Source organism: Nicotiana sylvestris, chromosome 9, assembly GCF_000393655.2.
Source record: "Nicotiana sylvestris chromosome 9, ASM39365v2, whole genome shotgun sequence".
Lineage (NCBI taxonomy): Eukaryota > Viridiplantae > Streptophyta > Magnoliopsida > Solanales > Solanaceae > Nicotiana > Nicotiana sylvestris.
Window position 1 is genome coordinate 183,229,373 of NC_091065.1, and position 25,777 is coordinate 183,255,149.

General features: G+C 37.3%; 1 pseudogene; it reads left to right on the forward strand.

Moving 5' to 3' along the window:
- The first annotated feature begins 223 nt into the window (after positions 1–223).
- Positions 224–6,528, forward strand: LOC138878691 (uncharacterized; annotated as a pseudogene).
- The last annotated feature ends 19,249 nt before the right edge of the window (positions 6,529–25,777 follow it).

Sequence of the window (25,777 nt, forward strand, 5' to 3'; positions counted from 1 at the left end):
CATTCTTTTCCTCGATTCAGGATTAAAATTGGTGACTTGGGACACCCTAAATCTCCCAAGTGGCGACTCTGAAATAAATAAATAAATCCCGTTTCGATTGTCCTTTAATTGGAAAAACTCATACGCCCCCCGCGGGGGCGGAAAAAGGAGGTGTGACAGGTATCACCCTCCTCAACAATAGTATAGTAGAAGGCAGGAAGATAGGTTTACTAGACTGGAAGCAATGATGCAACAGGTTATTGGGTCTAATGCAAAGATTAGCGAGAGAGTAGATGCACATGATTCAGCGATCAAAAATATTGAAATGCAGATGGGCCAAATTTCGATGTGTTTGAACAATCGCCCTCATGGAACACTACCTGCAAATACCCAGGTAAATCCAAAAGATCAAGTCCCAAAGCAGATGATGGCGGTGAGCTTACGGAATGGCAGAGATTTAGATGTCGAGCAAAAAAGGGCTCGAGAAGCTAGGGAGGCTGAGACACTCATATCAGTGCCCATTGAGTTGGATGAATCAACGAAACTGACAGAGATGACAGTCCAGCCTGCCCAGGAAGAAAGTAGCATTCAAATGGAGACCGAGAAAGAAGCTAAAATAGCACAGGAACCAGTGGTTGATGTGGCAGTTGATAAAGATCGAAGCCAAATGATTGGAAAGAAGAGACCTCATGCACCCTTTCCTCAGAGGCTAGCTAAGTACCAAAAAGAGGAGCAATACAAGAAGTTTTTGGATATGCTAAAACAAATCCAGGTAAATATTCCCTTGATTGATGCTTTGAAAGAGATGCCTGGTTATGCAAAAATGATGAAGGACTTAATATCCCGAAAATTTGATTTCCAAGACTTGGCCACAGTTACTCTTACTCAGACCTGTAGTGCAGTGGTGACTAGACCAATTGCGAAAAAGCTGTCTGACCCAGAGAGCTTTACAATCCCATGCACTATTGGTGATTTTGCCTTTGCTAAAGCACTGTGTGATCTAGGGGCCAGCATTAATCTTATGCCCCTGGCAATTTATAAGAGGCTAGGTATTGGAAGAGCTAGACCCACCTCTATGTTGTTGCAGCTGGCTGACAGGACGTTAAAGCGACCCTCTGGTATTCTGGATGATGTGTTGATTCAGGTAGGGAAATTTGTGTCCCCTGCAGATTTTGTAATCTTAGACTGTAAAGTGGATGAAGAGATTCCCATAATTTTGGGAAGACCATTCCTGGCCACGGGTAGAGCTTTAATTGATTGTGAAACTGGGGAGTTAAAGATGAGGTTGAACGATGAAGAGATAACATTCAACGTGCAGAAATCCATGAGGCGACCAAGTGAATTCGCCAATTGCTCTCTTATTGATGCCGTGGATGTTTTCGTAGAAACCGATGATGAACTGATGACTACTGAAGACCCCCTCACTGCGTGTTTAATGAATTTAGATGAAGTAAAGGGAGAAGAACTGGTTAGATGGGTGATGGCATTAGAGGGTAGAGGGTCTTGGGATAGAACTCTTGAATTTGAGCCCTTGCACCTGGAAAATAGAGAAACTCCTCCAGGAAATCCATCAACCGAAGAACCACCAAAGCTGGAGTTAAAGCCATTGCCATCCCATCTTAGGTATGAGTTTCTTGGACCTGACTCCACATTACCTATTATTATCTTATTTAGTTTGTTAGATGTGCAGGCTCAACAACTCTTGCAGGTACTTAAGGAATACAAGACTGCCATTGGGTGGACCATGGTAGACATAAAGGGGATAAGCCCTGCATACTGTATGCACAAAATTTTACTAGAAGAGGGACAAAAACCTTCCAGGGAACACCAAAGAAGGCTGAACCCCGATATAAAGGAGGTGGTGAAGAAAAAAGTGATCAAGTGGTTAGATGCGGAAATCATTTTCCCAATTTCTGATAGTAGCTGGGTTAGACCAGTTCAATGTGTACCTAAAAAGGGTGGCATGATGATAGTTAAGAATGATAACAACGAATTGATCTCTACAAGAACCGTCACAGACTGGAGAATCTGCATGGATTATAGAAAGCTAAATCTAGCCACCCGGAAGGACCACTTCCCACTTCCTTTCATTGATCAGATGTTAGATAGATTGGTAGGGAGGTCACACTTTTATTTTCTGGATAGATACTCGGGGCACAACCAGATTTTTATTGCCCCGGAGGATAGGGAAAAGACTTCATTTACTTGCCCTTACGGAGTGTTTGACTTCAGGAGAATGCCATTTGGTCTTTGTAATGCACCTGCAACATTCCAACGGTGCATGATATCCATTTTCACAGACATGGTGGAAGACATTATGGAGGTCTTCATGGATGATTTTTTATTGGTGGGAAATTCGTTCGATGAATGCCTAGCAAATTTAAACCGTGTACTGAAGAGGTGCATCGAGACGAATCTAGTGTTGAACTGGGAGAAGTGCCACTTCATGGTACAAGAAGGAATCGTCTTGGGGCACTTAGTGTCGATTAAAGGGATTGAGGTGGACAGAGCCAAAGTCGACGTGATAGAAAAACTTCCACCTCCCACATCAGTCAAGGCTATTCGTAGCTTCCTAGGACACGGCGGCTTCTACCGGCGATTCATCAAGGATTTTTCCAAGATTGCCAATCCCCTCTGTAAGTTTCTCGAAAAAGATAACCCATTTGTGTTTTTTGATGATTGCAGGGTGGCTTTTGAGGAACTAAAGAAGCGGCTAGTCACAACACAGATTATAATTGCTCCCGACTGGGAGCAACCATTTGAACTCATGTGTGATGCTAGTGACTACGCTCTAGGAGCTGTGTTGGGACAGCACAAGAATAAGGTAATGCACTATATTTACTACGCAAGTAGGACGTTGAATGGTGCTCAGCTGAATTACATGGTAACTGAAAAAGAAATGTTGGTTGTCGTGTTTGCCTTTGATAAGTTCAGGTCTTACTTGATTGGGTCGAAGGTGATCGTGTACATAGATCACATAGCCATTCGGTATTTAGTTGATAAAAAAGAGTCCAAGCCGCGCCTAATTCGTTGGGTGCTACTTCTACAAGAGTTTGACTTGGATATTCGTGACCGTAAGGGCACGGAGAACCAAGTCGTTGATCATTTGTCCCGCCTTGAAGGTGCTGAAAATGCAATTGAGTCTGAGGATATTCTGGAAACCTTTCCAGACGAACAGCTTCTAGACACAAGTGTGGACGATGTGCCATGGTATGCTGATATTGCAAACTATTTGGCTTGCGGTATTGAACCATATGAACTCTCTTATGTTCAAAAGAAACGATTTTATCGTGACTGCCGAAACTACTACTGGGATGAACCGCATTTGTTTAAAATTTGTATTGACAACATGATCCGGAGATGCATCCCCGAGATAGAACAATGTTCTATTTTGCAGGCTTGTCACGCGTCACCTTATAGAGGACATTTTGGAGGAGTTCGGATAGCAGCGAAGGTGTTAGAGGCCGGGTTCTACTGGCCAACAATCTTTAAGGATGCTCACCAATGGGTAAAGGGCTGCAACGAATGCCAAAGAACGGGAAACATATCCCGTAGACATGAGATGCCCATGAATCCAATTCAGCAAGTTAAGGTGTTCGATGTCTAGGGAATTGATTTCATGGGTCCCTTCGTCAGTTCTTACGGCAATAAGTACATACTTGTTGCAGTAGATTATGTATCCAAATGGGTGGAAGCTGCAGTATTCCCCACCAATGATTCGAGGGTGGTGGTGGGGTTCTTAAAGAAGAATATATTCACCCGATTCGGGATTCCGAGAGCCATCACTAGTAACGGAGGCACGCACTTTTGCAACCGTGTCTTTGAGAAGTTACTAGCCAAATATGACGTGCACCACAAGGTGGAAACCCCGTATCACCCTCAAACAAGCGGACAGGTAGAGGTCTCAAACCGTGAGATCAAGAGTGTGCTCACTAAAACTGTAAATGCCACAAGAACTGATTGGGAGAAAAAGCTCGACGATGTGCTCTGGGCCTATAGGACTGCATTCAAAACACCTATCAGTATGTCACCGTACAAGTTGGTATTTGGGAAGGCCTGTCACTTGCCTGTGGAGCTAGAACATCGAGCTTGGCGGGCACTAAAGCAATTGAACATGAACCCTGATGAGGCTAGAGAAAATCGACTGACAAAGTTGCATGAGTTAGAGGAATTCAGATATCACGCCTTTGAAAGCACGAGACTTTACAAGGAAAGAATAAAGAGGTTGTATGACAAACACATTGTGGACAGAAATTTCAAACTCGGAGACAAGGTATTATTGTACAATTCGAGGTTGAGATTGTTTCCTAGTAAGCTTAAGTCCCGATGGTCTGGGCCATTCAGGGTGACCGAAGTGTTCCCGTCAGGGGTTGTGGAGATAACCAGTGAAGATAGCACTAACACCTTCAAGGTTAATGGACAACGACTCAAACTGTATGTGGGGATGGATGAACCGAAATAGTTGTCCGTCATACTTCTCGTTGAACCACAAAGGTCGAGCGAGCCTTAAATGCGATTGAACTACGTCGTGCCACGACATTAACTAAGGCGCTGGTCGAGAGGCAACCCGACGGTAGTAGTAGTGGATAATTGTGAGTTTTTGAAAATGCTAACCAATGCAGGTGACAATGGGTGGGTGATAAGGCAATCAAAAAATGGAAAAATCGGGTGAAAAGTGTAAAAATATTTTGAAGACTCCTAGCGCGGCCACACTAATGCACGCGCTACTGACCGCGCTACTAGCGCGATCGCGCTAGTAGCCACGCTAAATTGCCAAAACTTTTTGCCTGGACCGTGCTAGTGGCCACGCTACTAGTGCGATCGCGCTAATGGTCGTGCTAAATTGGCAAAACTCTCTGCCTTGGACGCGCTAGACTAGCGTGATCGCGCATCTGAACGCGCTACTCAGGGACGATTTTTTAAATGTACATTTACACTTGTTCTTATTTTTTTGTATCATTCAATTATTTTTTTTCTTTCTTCAGTCCAAATTCCCCCCCCCCCTCCCATCTAATAACCCACATCTAACAAACCCCCATACACACCAAAATACACGCCCTAAAACAATTCACAAAACCCTCCCCAATCTCTCACAACTCAAATTCTTTTCTTCTTCCACTCCCTTCTTCCAGAAAATTTTCATCTTCATCTAAATCTCCAACAACATTCCCCTTTAACCCTCTTTTCTACTCCTCACTCTCACTACAGGTATGTTATTCTTGTTTCAATTTTCTTTCTTTGTTTCACATAATCTCTGCAGATTTTTGTGTGTTTAAGTGTGCTTTCTTTTATACGGTTATTTCTTTATTTGTTTGTTAGTAGCAGATTTGGTAATAATTATTGTAGTATTTGTGGGGGTGCGAATTGTAGAGTGTTATTTTACTTGAATTGGGACTTTTGGAAGAATTGATGGTGGGTTTATGTTGTATATTGCTTGGAATAAGTTGTGAGTGCCTAATGCCCACAAGGCGTTTGTAAAAAGGCCTCAGTGAGTGTCGTTATGTAATTGTGACCATGTATGCGTGTGAAGTCTGAATAATCGCAGTGCATCACAATTTTTAGTATTGGGAAGTACTTATTTGTTTTCGTTCTTCAGGTATAATGGCTCCAGCGAAGAAACAACGCACAACCGGTCCATCTTCTAGCAGACAAGCAAGCTCATCCAGGACACGCGGGGCTGCCTCTGAATGCCCTTTCGATAATACCAAATTTGTCTCGGCTAAAGCCCAGGACCGCTTTGCTGAGAAGGCTTCTAAAAAGCCAATTCCTGAGAGGGGTATTGACGTCCGATTGCTCCAACGACATTGCCCTCACATGTACGATGAGCTTATGAGACGTGGGCTACAAACATTCATAAATGAGCCCGGTGAGGGTAATGTAATGGTTGTGAGGGAATTTTACGCCAACGCACCTGAAAATGACAATGGAATCATCACAGTACGACAGAAAGCGGTGAATGCCTCTGTTGAGGCGATAAGGACGGTGTACCAGCTACCCCCTCCTGTCATTGATTATGACGACTTCTATGAGTATGGTCGTAACCCCACACAGGAAAAGTGGCAAAGATTCTTTGAAACAATCTGTGCATCGGGGAAAGATGTGGTTTGGATGCAATATGGTGAGAAGTTCCATTCCTCCGCGCTCACTTTTGAAGCGAAATGCTAGCTGTATCTAATCAACAACCGTTTGATTCCATCCCACTATACTACAGAGGTAAATGGGCCCATAGCTGCTTTGATTTGGTTCTTCATCAATGGGTACAACTTCGACGTCGCTAAAGTAATACATGACGAGATGTTCATCCGCAGCCGAATAAAAAGGTATGGATTCTTCTTCTCTTCTTTAATAACTCAACTTTGTAGGTATGCTCGAGTGCCCGAAAATCTAGCTGCAGATGGCCTCATGAAAAATGACCACAAGTTCCGAGCGGACAAAGTAATCACGGGAAAGGAGCCAGCAGCAGTAGAGGAAGAAAGTAGTGGTAGCTCTGACGCCTCAGACGATGAGGATGAAGAAGAGGAGAATGTGAATATGAGGACCGAACCCTAGTCCCCGGAGCACCCTATAGCAGCTGCAGTGCCATCTAGGGCATCCACATCTTCACAGCCACGTAGGAGCACCCGCATGACCAATTTGGAACAAGAGATGGCCGAGTTACGTACTTCAGTCACAGATTTAGGTACTCATATTGAGGCCGTGGCTGATAGACAGGTGAAGTCTGAAAAGAAGTTCTTGGGCTGGTTGAGAGCTTTGGGTCGGGCATGCAACGTGAACCCAGACACCGTCTCCGACCAGGATTGAGCCATCAGGAAAGTACCTATACCTCACTACTCTTTAATTTTTAAAGCCATGGGGAAATGTCTTCATTATAAGTGTGGGGTGGGGATACTTCATTGTATATATGTAATTGTAACCTTTGACTAGTTGATTTTGGTTGGTTTTGTTTTGTTTTGATTGTTTTGGTGGTTTAACTTTAATTTCTTTGATGATTAAGTAGGAGTTGATTAGTTTAAAATAGGTAAGTAGCTTGGACCAAGTCGAGCATAAAAAAAATGAAAATGAAGACTCTTCCTGATGACGGATCCTTTAGATAATTTTCTTGAGGGAAGTTAGTATATAAAAAAAACAATATAAAATTACAAAAATATTTTTTTATTATTATTTTCTTTTTTTTAGGTAGTGTAGTAACTCCCCCTTGGTTTTTATTTGGGCCACGGTTCCTTTCCAAGGGTTTAACTTGAACCGGGTATAGGTAGTTTTGTATTCATTTTGTTTTCTTTTTAGTTTTTAAATTAGGATTAATGGGATAACGAGATGAATTCGAAAAGAAAAGTCTCTAGCGTTATTACACCTGAACACAATAGACACTAGAGTGTAACGCTTATTCTCAGTAGTTGATTCTTGCTAAAGTGCCTTAAATTGTATATTCGTCACTGACTTGAATACTCAGAAGAGAGTGTCTTGATAAGCCAATCTTGAATGAGTCATGTGCCATATGTGTGAGTTTTACTGTATTTCATGATTCACATTTGATGCCTAGAACTTGCCCTGTGTGTTTGCAAAGCGAAATAGTAGCTTCATTCAGTCTTAGAAGTGATATAGACAATTCCTTGTTGAGCCAGACTTATAAAGTAAACCCACCTAACTGCAATACATCTTAGTTAACCCCGTTGAGCCTATAAGCCTATTTCTTTGGCAACCACATTGCAAACCTTACCCAATTATTTGAATAGCCTTCTATTTGAACCCGTTTTCCTCACATAAGCACTTGAATGGTATTGAGAATTATGCAAAGGCAAAGGTGTGGGGTTTGGTTTTTGAGTGGAACCACGGAAATCAAAAAAATGTGTAGAATTTTGTCACATAAGAAATGAAGCACCACCATAAAAAAAAATATAGTGGTTGAGAAGTGGTGGTTTGCTATAATTGCACCTAATGGATGGGGTTGTGGTAAATAAAAGAACGGTGGTGAAATATTTGGTTGACAGAAATATGGTTTTGAATGTTAATGTAATTGTATTAAAAAGTGCTTAGGGAGGTTAGTCACTACACTAAATATATCCTACCTGTCCCTTTGCTTATATTACAACCAAGTGAAGTCCTATTGATCTTAGACTGAGTGGCTCAATTAGTAGAGTAGTACATTACGGGCAAGTTTATGGTGTATCTTTGTGACATGTGAATGTTCTTTTTGAGAGTGAGTGAAGTTCATCTATCTAAGTTTCTAATTGTTCTAAATATCATTATATGTGAAACTACTCTCTTTGTGTGAAGGTGAGGGCATGTGATTCATGAAGGAAAGGCACGTCTTGACTTCTGTGTAGAGTAGCTTGAGAAAGTATGAATATTGCACGACACGTGAGAGTCAACTTTTGAGGCTAAGATTGTTCACTACTAGGTGTAACTCATGTGATCTGTTCATGGTGTGATGCATTAGGGAAGAATGCTTAGTGAAGGAACCTTCATAAAAGATGGTGGATTGCTCGAGGACTAGCAAAGATTTAAGTGTGGGGTGTTGATATTAGGCTAGATTTATATCATTTGATGATTATTTTGCCCCATCTTGATTATGTTTCAATGCTCTAATATAATCAAATGATGAAAATGAGCTCTAAATTATGTTGCAGGAATGATGAGCTTATATAAGGCCTTAAAGATGTGATTGGAGATGCATTGAAGCAAGAAAGACCCCTAGGAGCTGAGTAAGCGAGATAACGAGAAAAATAATCGACCAAATGAAGGCCTGGACTAGCGTGGCCATTAGCGCATTCACTAGCGTGACCGCGCTAGCCCAGATGGTCGAGGCAAAATGGTAAGGCTACTAGCGCGGCCATTAGCGCGGTCGCGCTAGCCCATTTCTGAAAAATAATTCCTGGGGGTAAATTTGGAAGTCTAGGGGGCAAATTCACTTAACCTATAGAAGGCAAGCTCGCCCAAGGAGTGTGTGTGCAGCTTTTGATAGTTGAGAGCAAGAAAAGGAAAGGCAAGAGGCAAAGAGGAGTATTCTACATCAAGTTCCTCTCTTCTTCCTATTGTTTTTATGATTTGTAATGAATTTAATTATTGTGATGAACATCATTGTTATGAGTAGCTAAATCTTTTAATCTAAGCTTTTGGGTGAACCCATTGTGGATGAACTTGTTGTTATATTAATATAGTTTGAATTGGTTGTTAATCTCTAGTTGTTCAACTACGTTTTGATTTTGGTTAGTTGAAAGGATCCTCAATTAGCCATTCCTATTTATTATGTATCTTCTTGAGAGAGAGAGCATATTTAGGTAATTGTTTGAACAACATCACTCCCGGAGTATAGGCGAGAGTCATAACCGAGGATTTAGAGGTTGGAGTAGAGATAACGATACCTCGAGTGCGATCTAAGTGAACTGTAATGCAAATCTAGATAGTGTAGCTTGAGAGTGTGCGTCTAGTAAATTATTATAATTACTTGAGAGAGAGTTATGATAGCTGGAGAGTTCATGATCGATAGAGACAACTAATTCATAACTATAAGAAACATACGACTAAAGAATTCAACAACAGGGGAAACCATTGCCTTAGATCTTTATTCCAATTGTCTACAACTGCGTAGTAGTTAATCTTCGTTTTATCGATTCTGTTAGTTGGAGTAGTGACCATAACACCACTTGTTATTTACAAAGTTTGAGAAGGTTGACTCAAAAGAATTTAGTACTTTAAAGGCTTCTCTTGATATGTTAATTCCCTGTGGGATTCGACTCGGGGCATAATACCCTAGATTATATTTGCAACGCCCGCTTAATCTTTTAATAGACACAGTTGAGCGTGATCAAAAACCTTCCGAAAAATTATACGGACTGCGTACGCAAGTCGAGAAATTATTGATACCGCTTTTCAAGGTCTTAAAATACCGAGATATTATTTAATTTAAAGATGACATTTTGGATCATCACATTCTCCACCTCTAAAATAAACGTTCGTCCTCGAACGTACTAAGGATTATTCTCAGGTTACCAAATTGATGCTTTTACTTTTACACAAATATTCGTGATTGATCCCACATTTCCGCATTCAACATAAGTCCGACAACACCATTTCAATTGAGATTATTTCCTTTATCCATATTTATAAACTTGAAGACCAAATTACTTACACTCCAATCATTTCCAGAAAGGCCCGATTTTCACATCAACACACGATATTAGTCTCGACTGGCTATAGCAACTCGTGCCTACGCACCCATCAAATACGGGGTATTACATTCTTCCCCACTTAGGGTCATTCGTCCTCAAATGAGAATTAGAGCATATCCTTAAACACATAATGTAATTTATCTCTTTCTTTGCACATCTCAATATCCCAAAATTTTCTAACTCCCTAATTTTTCAGAAATTTCGGTAGAGTCTCCCCTTTAATTGGGCCTATCCACCTGCCAGAGTAACACCAAAACAACTCCTAACAACATTTCCACAACCTAACAAAGCACCACAAAGTATATATTAATAACACTAATCTTTGTATAACAAGCACGACATTATCACAATGATATCTTGACATGGAACACATCATATGTATGACCATAACTACATCTCTGGTCTTAATAGTTATTCATAAAAGATTACAATATTACCAATTAACCTCATGTTAACAAAAATTCCGTTTCAAACCTTCAGTTTACTAACAACAAGGCATGAAGATCTTATAATTACTTACCCGAATTAACGAGTAACAATTTACATCCTTCGGGATCTCACCTCGTAGTCTAAAACTCAATAATTACAATACAAATCTGGCAAATTATGAATAAAGATATTCATACAAGAATTTTCTTCAAATAAGTCTAATAGGCATGCCACCTTATAAGTACTATAGTACAAATTTTAATTTCACAAAAGGAGCATTTAAACACATAAATATTTTTTTCACCATAAGGACCTCGTCCTTATATAACATCTACCGCAGCTTGTAGCCCGGTTTAAATATTTCACATTATATAAAACACAAGGATCTCATCCTCAACTCTGTACCACAAGTAATATGCACATCGTGCCAAATTGGAACATTCCATTTTCTTCTTTTGAATAATTTTCCGTTTAACAAAATCACAACACATAATGATAGGCATAAATATCTCCATCGAACCTCCCAACAGGAGTATTCACATAAGCAGATTTCAGAATTACGAAGTTCACTCATAAAGTGGGGCACAATAGGAGGACTTGCCTCGATACTTAGAACCGAATCAAGTTAAGAAATTTGTTACTTTATAATAATTCGAGACCGTACTTGTAACAACACCATATGGTGTTGCGACTTCAACCATACCATAGAAAATATATCAACGGGTTGGGTCTCCACCTCTAGGAGTCTCACCTCCACCTCTAACATCTTGACCCCTACCTCTGGATGGTCATGTAAGTGGAGTAGTAATTGCAATGGGGCACTTAGCGTGAGTGCTTTTATAAAATATGTTTCTCCCAAGTCTATGACAATTTCTCAGGATGTTCCTAGTATCACCATTTTCATAACAACCGATCCGCAGTTCGACTGCTCATACTGAGTCTGTACCGGATAACTTAAATAACCATTGCAGGAAATTCCGTGCCACTGGTACATTAAAAGATGACTGCCCCACGCGAGGGTTTTGATTAACTTAAGCACTACGAGTATACTGAATATGTTTCCATGACCCCGCTGATACTGAAATGTAGAATTATTGAGGACGCTGGAATATCTCAAGTCTCATCATCATCCCATTCAAATCTCAGCTCTTGATCATATACAAGTTTTGAAAAACCATTCAATACCACATAAATACGTCTCATGCCAAAATTGGTATAACACATGACCCCACAATTTGATCGTTGATAGTGGACTCCCCTCACTTGGCACGAAGCCATAGGTCACAACATCCGATAATCCACAATGTTAACCTTCACAGATCATATAAGTCAACCAGACACCAGGGCCCATTGCACCCCTACATGATTCACCGGGTGATCTCTCAATACTTCTGCATCTTCAATCTTGGAAATACGTGGTAACAATGATTGAACAATCCTGGCTCCCTTATAACCCCTATGTGGTACCATTGACCGGTGGTGCATAGTTATTACTGAGTGCGCAATTTCATACATGAGTGGATGTAAAACAACATAAGTTATATGCTTCAAGTTGAATAAATCCGCACGATAAGGAATGAAAGAAGTGAGGTTATCCTACTAGTTCTGTAGCCTCTCGAAGATAAGTACAGACGTCTCCGTACCGATCCTCAAGACTCTACTAAACTTGTCTATGAATTGTGAGACCTATGTAACCTAGTTCTCTGATACCAACTTGTCACGACCCGGATTTTCCGCCCTCGGGAGTCGTGATGACACCTACTAGTGAAAACTAGGCAAGCCAACCAACTGAACTATTTACCTTGTTTCCATTTTTAATTCGATAATAGTTAAGAGCCACAATTAGATAACAACAGAATTGAATAAGCGAAAGTCTGCATTGTAAAGAATTAATAATACTGCTAGTACCAATCCATAAGAAATTTACCCAAGACTGGTGTCACAACTTCACAGACTGTCTAGGAGTACTACATATAAAGGTATGAAAGAATAAATACAACACTGTCCCTGGAAATACATGAAAGAAACAGGAATAGTAGATAGAAGGAGACGCCAAGGTCTGCGGACGCCTGCAGGACTACCTCGGGTCGCCTGATGAACAAGAAACAACAATCTCACTGCGGTTCGAAGTCTACAACACTGGGATCTGCACAAAAGAGTGCAGAGTGTAGTATCAGCACAACCGACCCCATGTGCTAGTAAGTGTCTAGCCTAACCTCGGGGAAGTAGTGACGAGGCTAGGACCAGACTACCAAATAAACCTGTGCAATATAGCATACAAAATAATAGGAAGCAGATAACAATTATGGCAGCAATGATCAATTAGTGATATAAAAAGCAGGCAACAAGAATACCATAAATGTTCCTCAACAATTAATAAATACAAGTGCAATAAATTAATCAAGTCCTTCAAATATAAATCTCTAAGATAATATGCTTTCAATGAATATATTTTGAATATATTTCCTTTAAATAAAATATCTTTCAGATAAGCATCTTTCGAATATAATTTTTTCGAGTAAAGGTCACCTTGTGACGCCTCATTTCATAATCATAAATAATATAGGTCTCAGCCCACTTTCATATTTTCACGGCAACTCGTGCCCATATTTATATCACAATCGCACAGACAACTCACGTGCCATTAAATAAAACCATAATATTTTTCCCGGCACCTTGTGCCCACATATTTCTGCCTCACATTGCACAACAATATCCTCATGTTACTCTGTTCATTGGTTCCATAACCCAATACAATTAAGAATGTTCAAAGAGTCTCATTTACTTAACATAAAGTAGAGTACAACTTCCAACCCAATTAGGAAATCAATAAGAAAAGATGAAGTTATTTTTTAGAAATCATTTGATAAAGAAAATACCATTTTCAATTAAAGTACAATATCGAATGAATCATTACCTTTAATACGAGAAATTAATAAATCAAAACATAGTAGAAATTCCTTTTTAAGTAAAGTACAACCTCAAACGGTTTAAGAAAAATTTAATTGAGAAATCAATTGAGTTAAAAATATAACAAATTCTGAAATTTGAAGTATTGAACATATAAAAAAAATAGGGCGAGGTATTGTAAACACTATGGATTTCCAACACAAAGGATCACAACAACAAAGGGATCTAAACAGTTAATACACTTGAATTGTTAATAACAAGTAAACACAACAAACAGAAAGTGCATGGCATCACCCTTCGTGCTTTAACACTCTCTCACCAAAACAATACACGACATCACCCTTCGTACTTTACACTCTTCCTCACCCAAGCAACAATCACAAGAAATAAGGGTAAGGGAATCTATAACATCGAAATAAAATCAAGTAACAACAGAAAATCAGTAAATAAACGTAAAGGACAACATAACTCAATTAGAATTAGGAAAAATCAAGGACAAGTGCACGACATCACCCTTCGTGCTTTTACTCTCTCCCTCACCATAAGAATCAATATAAACTGCACGGCATCACCCTTTGTGCTTTTACTCTCATCCTCACCATAAAATTAATATAATCGACATGGAATTGTACATTGTGCGGCACGACATCACCCTTCGTGCTTTACACTCTTCCTCACAAAATCATACACGACATCACCCTTCGTGCTTTAACACTCTTCCTCACCAAATCATACACGGCATCACCCTTCGTGCTTTAACACTCTTCCTCACCCAAACAACAATCACAAGGAATAAGGGCAAGGAAATAAATGAAATCACAAAAAAATCTCGGCAGGGGAACAATAGTACAACAATCAAATCCTGGCAAGGGAAACAATATCAAAAGAATAACATCCCGCCAAGGGAGACAATATCATGATTCCCTCTCTCTCCTTTCTTCTTTCACGTTTATTTAACAACTCAATTCACAACTTGAGCAAATGCTCTACAATGTTCAACAATTCAATTATCAACTTGAGCCAATGCTCTACAATGTTCAACAATTCAATTCTCAACTTGAGACAATACTCTACCATGTTTAATTAATAATAATACTTTCACAAGTCATATTCCTCAATAGAAATTATCATATAGAGCATATACAATACGAAACGGAGTCACATTAGTCAAAGTATAAGACTCGTGCGCATGCTTGACACCTACGTATAGATACTCGTCACCATGCCTATACGCCGTACTCAGCAAATAACACATAACAAATAGGACAAAACTCATAATCCCTCAAGCTAAGGTTAGACCAAACACTTACCTCTCTTTGCAACCAATTCAAAATTCCAACAAGCCTTTACCTCACGAATTCATGCCCGAAATTCTCAAATCTAGTCATAAACAATTCAATTCAGTCAATAAAAATTATAGGAATTAATTTCATATGAAATTTTACATTTTCCATTTAAAATCCGAAATTGTACTAAAAATTTGCCCGTGGGGCCCACGTCTCGGAACCCCACAAAAATTACGGAATATGAAACCTCATCCAACCACGAGTCCAATCATACCAATTTTACCAAATTCCGACGTCAACTCGACCCTCAAGTCTTCAAATTAAACCAAGAGGGTTTTCAAGATTTTCCCAACTAAAATCACCAATTAAATGCCAAAACTAGTAATAGATTCGGGTATCTAACCAAAATTAAGTTAAGAACATTTATCCCGTTGTTTTCTCTGAAAATCTCCCGAAAATCACCTTTCCCCGAGCTCCAATTTGGTAAAAATGGAAAATGGGTGAGAACTTAACATTCTGTCCAGAATTTCCGTGGTTATTGTTCACGCGTTTACTGTTCATGGGGACTGTTCACGGTACTGTTCATGGGTATTGTACATGGCTACTGTACACAGATACTGTTCATGTGTACTGTACACAGGTACTGCACATGGATACTATTCACGCAGGTGCGGTCACTGTTCACACGTGCGAAAAATGCAGAAACTGCCCAGAAAATTTCAGCAGCCTTTTATATTCGTTAACCTTTCGAAATCCACCCGAGGCCCTCGGGACCTCGACAAAATGCATCAACCAGTCCTAAAACATCATACAAACTTAGTCAAAACCTCAAATCACATCAAATAACGCTAAAACCGCGAATCACACCCCAATTCAAGCCTAATGAAACTAGAAATGTCCAACTTTTATATTCTATGCAAAAACCTATCAAATCAAATCTGATTGACTTCAAATTTTGCACACAAGTCATAAATGACATAACGAAGCTATAAAAATTTTCAGAACTAGATTTCGACCCTGATATCAAAAAGTCAAATCTCCGGTCAAACTTAAGAAATCTTTAACCTTAGATTTTTAGATTCCGTTAAATAGTAATAATTTAATCTAGGGACCTCCGAATTTGATTTCGAGCATATGACCAAGTCCCAAATCACGATACGGAACTATCGGAATGGTCAAAACTTTTATCCGGGTTCGTTTACTCAAAATGTTGACCGAAGTCAGCTCAGTTGAGTTTTAAAGCTCTAGTTCACAATTTAATCCATTTTTCATATAAAAACCTTCCGAAAAATTATACGGACTGCACACGCAAGTCAAGAAATTATTGATACCATTTTTTAAGGTCTTAAAACACCGCGATGATTATTTAATTTAAAGATGACATTTTGGGTCATCACACTGTGCAACCAATCAGTACAGGGAATCAGGTTCTCTAATTGTTAGCGCAGTAGCTCAGCAGTAATTAAGAATACAGAGGATTTTTACGTGGAAAAATCTCAACTCAAGAGGACAAAAACCACGACCTACACTTGTAGGCTTTCAATTTCACTAATTTGTAAACACCTATTACAAGCCACTTTGTAATACCTCTATTACAAAGGATTCAACTCAACTAACTTGTGGCACTCTCACCACAAGCCACTTTGTGACTCTCTAGTTACAAAGACTTTGACTAACTTGTGATACTCTCACCACAAGCCACTTTGTCACTCTCGAGTGACAAAAACATTAATTACTCTAAGTTGTAATAATCCTATTACAAGCCACTTTGTAATAACTCTATTACAAAGGTTTTACAACTCGACTAACTCTAGCCAAGACACAAACTTGGAGGGTTTGTGATTTTGGGTTACCTAAAACACAACTTCTAAGAAAGCAAGATAGGAGTTACAATTGAAGAACAAATAACAAAGACTCAACAAACCTAAGGATTTAAGATATCTTCAATCTTGGATCCGGTCCTTGAGGTTGAAGTAGCTTTGTTCTTGAGAGAGGTTGTTGCAAGCACTTGAGAGAGTATTTTCATTTCTGATTTTGCAAGTGTTGGGAGACGAGGCACCAGGTTTTTAATACAAAAGACATCACCTTAGTGATGTCAAATCTTGGTTAGTACATGCCTCTTCTCAATGGGAAGTGACTGTTGCACTGTCTGCTGCACAGTTGCAGGCAGTCACTTTCTGTAGTTGCTTTCCAGCTGTACAGTTGACCTATACTTCTGTGAGGGGAACACCAAGGTATCAAGTCCCTAATCTGGTTCCTGTGAATCTAAAGCACACTGCCCATATTATCTTGAGTCGATTAACTTGAATGATTGTACCAGACATGCTTCAGGTCCTTTATCTGGTTCTCTCATGGAGTGAGTTGTTTTACCTTCCTTGATGGTATTTATACGTGTGTGACATCACTTACAATGATGTAAACAAGGTAGGTAAAACGTCTTCTATAGAAAGTTGGCTGCTGCATTTTTCCTGTGCAGTAGCGTGTGCAGGCAGTAACTTTCCTGCTGGAGAGTTGACTTCATACAGTCTCCTCGGGAACTGGTAGGGACCTGTTTCCTCAGTTGTTCCTTCCACTCTTAAGAGTTGAGTTATATCCCACGCTGGAACTTTGTGATCTCAAGGTCTTGTAAATGTGTAACAGGTTCCTTATCTGGTTTTGGATGGTAAGTTTGTTAGATCATCAAAACATAAAGTAAAGTACTTATGCCCAAGGTACTTGTAACCTATCATGTATCAATACTACCAGTAAGAATGATACACCGTGTAATAATATATATTTTATCAGCTATTATTTTGGGAATGACAAAACAAGGGTGGATGCAATATAGTGCTACCGAGTTCAACTGAATCCAGTACTTTTGGCGTTGAGCATAAACTTATGTGTAAAAATTACAAAAATTGTTATAAATAGTTGATATGAACCCATAACTTTGAAAATATAATAAGTTCAATACTAAAATCTTTAAATGCTGAACCCTTAAAATTAAAATCTGACATCCACCTCAGTGACTAAAAATATATATTTATCCAAAAGTATAATACTGCAACATAGGGAAAAAAATGGAAGATATATCCAATTCTGAGAAAAAAATTTCTTAGTGGGCTGAAAATTGTCTCATTGGACCTGTAAAGTCTTTTCTCTTCAAAAGTGGGTGGGTTTCGAGTATTTTCAAAAGGTTACAGTGGCGAAAATGCCAAAGTGGGGAAAGAGTCTGACCAATCGCAATCCAATTGCCAGTAACTAATAAGCACTCACCAAAAGTAGATTCAGAATTTCCAAGTTAGTCAATGCCAAGTATTACTGCACTATTACTCATTTACAGTAATACTCATGTGTAACTTATACTATAAAATATTTTTTGAAAAAAAGAAATCAGAAAAGTATTATAAATATTAAGAGGGCGTTTGGCTAAGCTTATTCAACATAAGCACATTTTTACTTATTTATTAGTTTGTCGTTTGATAAACATCAAATGTGCTTATAAGTAATGCTGCTCGGTGGGCCGGGCCTGAACCGGACCGGACCGGGCCCGCGGTCCTAACGGGCCTGGTGGGCCGGTCCTGGGTGGGCCGGTCTTGGTGGGCCTCTGAGCCCGTCACGGGCTGGTCTCCATGGTTGAGCCCACGAGCCCGGGACCGTTTGGCCCGGGACCGGCAGGCGGGCCTGGGCCGGTCCTGGCGGGCCCAACGGCTATTTTTCAAAAAAAAAAAAAAAAAAAAAAATCAAACGGCCATATTTAAAATCTAGCCGTTTGGGCTGAAAATATGACCGTTTTTAAGTTAAAAAAATGGCCATTTGGCCCCCAAACTTTATTTTAACCCCAAACTTTATATAATTACACTTTTCCCCATTTCTCAACTATAAATACCCCCTCATTCTTTCATTTTTATTCACCAATTCATCAATATCTCTCAATATCTCTCAATCTCTCTCAATCTCTCTACTACAATTACTTAATTTATTGTTGAAATTTCGTGAAAAATTGTGAAGTTGTTGAATTGAAGTTTTCAAGTGTTCAACGATTTTCAATTTTCAAGAAGTTGTTCGGCAATCCGGTAAACTCGTTTCAACTCTTACGTTTTTAGAATATATTTTTGTGTGGTTTAGTTTGCATAATTATAATTAATATATCAACTTGCCTTAGAGCATGCTAGGCCAACTATTCCAACCCCTACTTCGTCTAGCTCACAATCCTCTAAAAGAGTTGCGGGCTTAAAAGCTCTTAAATCTTGGACGGAGTTCAGGGGGTCTCAAGGTGAAAATTATGATGAAACTTCACATCTAAATGAGCTTCAAGTTTATTTGTCTCAGGGACTTGAAAAGGAGAATCCAGACGGCTCTTTTGATCTTTTGGAATGGTGGAAGGCAAGGGAAAAACATTTTCCTGTTCTTGCAAGGATGGCTCGGGATATTTTATCAATTCAAGCTTCAACTGTTGCATCAGAGAGCGCTTTCAGTCAAGCAAGACTGCAAATAGGTGATCATAGAGCGTCTATGAGGGATAGCTTGGAAAAATCAGTATTGTTTAGAGATTGGATCCGCTCGGAAAGAAGAAACTTTGGAATTGCAGAAGCACAACCGGCGATAGATGAAGCTTATGAAGAAATGATAGCGGAACTTACGGAGGATTCGGCTTCGCCCGGAAGTGGTGATGAACAAGCTTCTTTTCCACCACCACCAACGCAACCTCCTCCGAACCTTGAAGGATTTATGAGATTTGTTAGAGATAATACATAGAATAATATGTAACTTGTATTTTGGCACATCTTCCTTAGTTTTTTTCCTTCTAATGGTGGTATTAGTACCTTGTTGTGCTCATTCCATTGGGGGAAGGATGACTAAGAAAGATATGTCATTTTTTGGTAATAAAATTTATTGCTTCTACCCATGAGCTTCTTTTCGCAATATTTCTTTGTCTATACTTAGAATTATTTATATGCTACAATATATACATAATATACAATATATATACTACAAGAAAATATATTTATAAGATACAATATATACATAAGATACAATATATATACTACAAGAAAATATATAAGAGAATATATATACATAAGATACAATATAATATACTACAAGAAAATATATTATGCTACAATATATACATAATATACAATATATATACTACAAGAAAATATATAAGAGAATATATATACATAAGATACAATATAATATACTACAAGAAAATATATTATGCTACAATATATACATAATATACAATATATATACTACAAGAAAATATATTTATAAGCTACAATATATACATAAGATACAATATATATACTACAAGAAAATATATAAGAGAATATATATACATAAGATACAATATAATATACTACAAGAAAATATATTATGCTACAATATATACATAAGATACAATATATATACTACAAGAAAATATATTATGCGAATATATATACATAAGATACAATATATATACTACAAGAAAATATATAAGAGAATATATATACATAAGATACAATATAATATACTACAAGAAAATATATTATGCTACAATATATACATAATATACAATATATATACTACAAGAAAATATATTATTATGCGAATATATATACATAAGATACAATACATATACTAAAAGAAAATATATAAGAGAATATATATACATAAGATACAATATAATATACTTCAAGAAGTGATATTTATGCATGACAATTTAGTGTTTTACTATTGTTTTGTTATTTTCTTTTTCGTCAAGCACTTTAATAATTAGATATACATATATACTACATATTAATATAGCCATGATACTACAAGAAATTGTCTTAAAAAAAAAAAGCCCGCTAGGCCCGCGAAGCCCACGAGCCCGGCCCGTTAAGCACAGGACCATGTGGGCTTAGGCCCGTCACGGGCCGGTTCCACCCATTAGGCCCACGAAGACCGGGACCGCCAGGCCCGGGACCGCCAGAGCCCGGGACCACGAAGCCCGGGACCGCGAGGCCCGGCCCGTTAGGCCCACTAAGGCCCGGGCCCGGGACAAAATACAGCATTACTTATAAGTCATAATTAATCGATCGAAAAGCCATAATAGTATTTCAGCTTGTAAGCACTTTTAATTTGACCAAAATTTTTACTATTTTATTCTTAATATTTTCTTAATTCTCAAAATACCTTTCTCAAAACAAAAACCCTAACCTCCTCTTTGTTCCATATTCGTCATTCCTTATTTTCTTAAAAATATTTTTTAACACTTAAAGCTTATCAGTTGGTTACAATCAACTAACCTAAACGCCTTTATGTTTAAAGGGATCTCTACACAAATAACAGGCTGAATTCATCGTTCCCTTTTTATAGCCAGTATACATAAATTATATACTACTTGTATATAGTTAAACACAAATTATACATATATTTATGTAAGCAGTTGGATTTCTTGAGCCGAGGGTCTATAAAAAACAGTCTATCTACTTCACACAAGGTAGAGGCAAGGTCTATGTATACTCAATCATCCCCAGTCTTCACTTTTGGAATCACACTAGGTATGCTATTATTTTTGTAAGCGGCTAGATGGACGTCTATTTAGGTTAATTCTTCAACTTTTTAAAACCCATATTTTTGAAAAATTCAACGTTTCAAAAATAATGGGTATTGTTATTGCTTTTTCATCTATTTTCTGTTTCTTACGATGCTGATATTATTTTTCTGGCTTCTGTTGTTGTCACTAACCCATTATCTATTATTTATTTTCTTCTTCTTGAACCAAGGGTCTTTCGGAAACAGACTCTTTACCCTTCCAGACCCTATTAGTGAAATTTTACAAGGTTCTTATTGTTGTTGTTGTCAATATTCGAGCCCAAAATTTAAATCTTAAATCCGTCTCAGTGCGCGGCACAACGCATCTGCCTATGGGCCACCAACAACCAACGTCCTCGGACACTCTCCTAAAATGGATTTTTTCATTCCTATATATTATTTGAAACTTTATTACTCTTAATGTCCATGTTTAGTTAATTATCCGGCATAAACAAGTTTTGTTTACGAAATATATACAATCCACCATAAAAGGCTCCAAATCCATTATTTGTGCTTTCAATCAAGAGATTTAGTTACACTCTTTTCCTTTTTTCCTCTCCTCTCTCCCCTTTCCTCTCCAGATTCTCTTTTTCTCCTCATATCTTCGGCAGAAGTTATAGATCTTGAATAGAAGTGAATTTAAACATACAATTTTTTAGTACCGCAGTTGTATGCACTTCACTTATTCAAATCGTCAATTTTGCTCTACAGCCTGCAGGAATTACTTTTATTTATCTCTTTAATCTTTTTAATCCAACTATAAGGGAAAACCAACAATTGTTGTTTGCAGTTCAATAATATTTTATTGTAACCCATAAGAAATAACACTATCATCGATAAGAAAACAGGAATGAGAACTATGTTCATATAGAATCTCAATCTCAAAAGGAGTATATGACAGCATTTTCCGAACTTGAAACTAACAGTTTCTTCTTAAGGATGCAATATACTAACTGGATTATGTAGTCTGTGTGATTGTTTTGTGCTCCTTATTCTTTCCAATGTCCGTATCCTGCCGCCTTTCGCTCAGCATCTCAAACCATTTCCTCTATTACCATATTTTCCTGTTCCTTCAGTTTCACTTTCCATTTTTTCCCTATACTGCATGGTAAAACTCTCTTTATTTATCTCAACAGGCCACTGAATAACACTCTCCCATATGGTGAGTAACCAGCTTGAAAGATTAACTATATGGAATAAGGACGACGTATTGATTCCAGTTGATATTGTCATTACAAATTTACTTTCAATAAGATATGCTGGTGCAGGAATTACTACGAACTTTGCTCCCATCAATTCTTCTATTTTGTTTTTAACGAGGAAAGGTTTTGACTTCCTGTTCCTCTTCCTATCTTTGACATCCTTTATTTTCCCTAATCTCAAGGGCAATATTGGCCTTTTTCCCCTTGTTCTCGCAGTGAATGTGGGGGAATTCACTATGTTGTTGAACTTTTATACAATATGTCTTTTGTATATTTTGTATCTAATTTATACATAGTAAAAACAAATTTCACACAACTAATTATATATTATACAATTTATCTACGACTCATTTACAACTTATCTACAATTTTCATACATTATTTCTACCCAGTTAAATACAACTACAATAACATACAACTTAAATACAAATTTTATACAAAATTTATACAATATGTCTTTTGTATATTTTGTATCTGATTTATACATAGTAAAAACAAATTTCATACAACTAATTATATATTATACAACTTATCTATAATTTTCATATATTATTTCTACTTAGTTATATACAACTGCGATATCATACAACTTAAATATAATTTTAATACAATGTTGTTCAACTTTCATACCATAGTTAAATAAATAAAAGAAAAATATATAAACAACAGAATACAATTTTTCTACAATTTCGTAAATATAATGTATATCATGTCTTCTTCTTCTTCTTCTTCTTCTTCTTCTTCTTCTTCTTCTTCTTTTTCGAGTTTCAGTCTGAAATTCAGCCAAAACTAAGTCTAATTTTCACCAAAACCCCTCAAAATTGAGATTTAAACTCTAAACCATATTCCCAATTGTTTGCAAGAACACCCAATCCAAACAAATAATGATTTTTGAGAACCTAAATTCAAATTCAAAGCTTTTTAATGGTTGTCAATGGTGGAATTGCTGCTCTCTTTTCCTTTGCTTTACATTACTGAAATTAGATATTGAGAGATAGAGAGAGACGTAGAGAGAATTCCCAATTCTTTGCAACAACATCCAATTCAAATAAATAATATTTTTTGAAAACTCAAATTCGAATTCAAAGCTTCAAAGCTTTTTAACGGTTGTCAATTGTGGAATCGTGGGTCAGTGCAAGATATGCGGGGGATGGGGATGGGATGTGGAGAGAGAAACATGGGGGAGTGGAAGATATGTTAGAATAATTTTAGAACACTAATTATTATTATCAATTCCCTTAAAATGTACATAAATAGTAATTGGATATACAAAATATAATTATAATAAAATTTAAATAGAAAAAATAATATAGTTTCATATAGTGTATAGGAATGTAAAAATTTCATAAATATGTACACTATTAACAGGTGATGCCAATATCAAAGGCAAAAGAATGGACTAATTTACACAGAGGCCCATAAGATAAGATGGGCCAAAGAAAAAAGGGACAAAAAGGAATTTTGAATGAGAAATGTAGAAAAAGACGAAAGCAGCTTTGTGTGTGCAGACAAGAAGGAAAGAGAGGAATAGAAACCAAACAAATTTTACCATCTGTAAAATTGCCTTTTGGTAGAGACAAATTGAGTTTCAATAAAAAAGGGTTCTTTGATTTGATTGATCAATGAGGCTAATTTCCAAGAATGAAATCACGGACCTTAGCTTCTCCTTTTCTGACTTCATCTTTATTCTTCAAAAAAAAAAAATTAAACCTAAATAGTCATTTATTCAATCGCTTAAGATAAAAATAATCGATAAATATATACAATGTATATATTAAGTCGTTTTAGCCCGCAGTTAAAATTATTTATATCCGATAGATAAAAAAGTGTATAAATATTTTGTGTACATAACATGTGTGTATATATATACACACACAACAACAACAATAAATACATAGTGTAATCCCACAAGTAGAGTTTGGGGAGGGTAGAGTGTACGCAGACCTTATTTCTGTCTTTAAAAAGGCAGAGAGGTTGATTCCAATAGACCATCGGCTAAGGAAGGAGAGAAGGGAGGGGCAATAACAAGCAAATTGATCTGGCAACCGAAGCAAAAATACAAAACTGGCAATAGGTAATGCAATCAAAAAATCGAAACAACAGACAACTGCAAGTAGTAACAGAAGGCTAGGGATACTAAAAAAAACATGGAAGGCACCAAGTGATGTATCAAAGCTACCCAAAAAAATACAATATATATATATATATATATATATATATATATATATATATATATATATATATATATATATATCGACTATTTTTTTGAGAGCTGTTATACATTATCATTTATTCAAAAATAAATAATAAATCTGATCGGCAAGCCCTAGAAACTAAATTAGTCACATATAGTGTTCACACTAAACAGTAAGCATGTAATGTCTTTTATACTTATACACTTGACTCGTTTGATGACCTTTAGGTAAAATTTTAATTTAACATTTAACCATGATAAATTAGATTGAGTTGGTGTAAACACCTAACTGATAATTATAATTGAGATAGTAAATACTTATTGCACCAATTGTTTACACCAATTTAATGTATCTTATTACCATTGTTAAATAATAAATGAGGTAAAATGTATATTAATTAATCATAGTTAGGTGATAATGAAGTAGCTGAATGGACATATCATATTATCGTTGGTTTGATGAAAACACTCGATGCAAATAAACTTTCACTGATATACCTGATAGGAGATATTATAATCACAAGTTATTTAAAAAGTACTTGTACAGAGATAACGTATTTTGTTTGTGTCAGTAATGTTGTGCTATCATGAGTTTAACCTAGCAATTAGAATATACCAAGTTGTGAAAAATAAAATTCTAAATCCTTTTAAATTTTAATTTATGATTATCCGCATGTAAAAGGGGGCCTAAAAGATTTACTACTATGAAAAGTAAAGTCTCAAACGTACGTGAAAGATATCACAAGATTCACCCCTTCCATAAGTAAATTATTTCTTCCCACCTAATATGTACCGCACATAAGTGGTCTGGTGCACGAAATATATCGTGTTCATATAGGGTTTGGAGTAAAGCCGTACTCTAAGAGGGTGTAATATAGACAGCTTACCCTAATGCAAGTATCAGTGGTTGATTTCACGGCTCGAACTCGTGGCCTATAGGTCATACAGAAACAATTCCGTCGTTGCTCCAAGATTCTCGAATAGCTTAATTATCAAAGATGAATTATGATCTAGATTTGATGTGTTCAACCTATATTCTATTTACATATGCATATTCACATTATT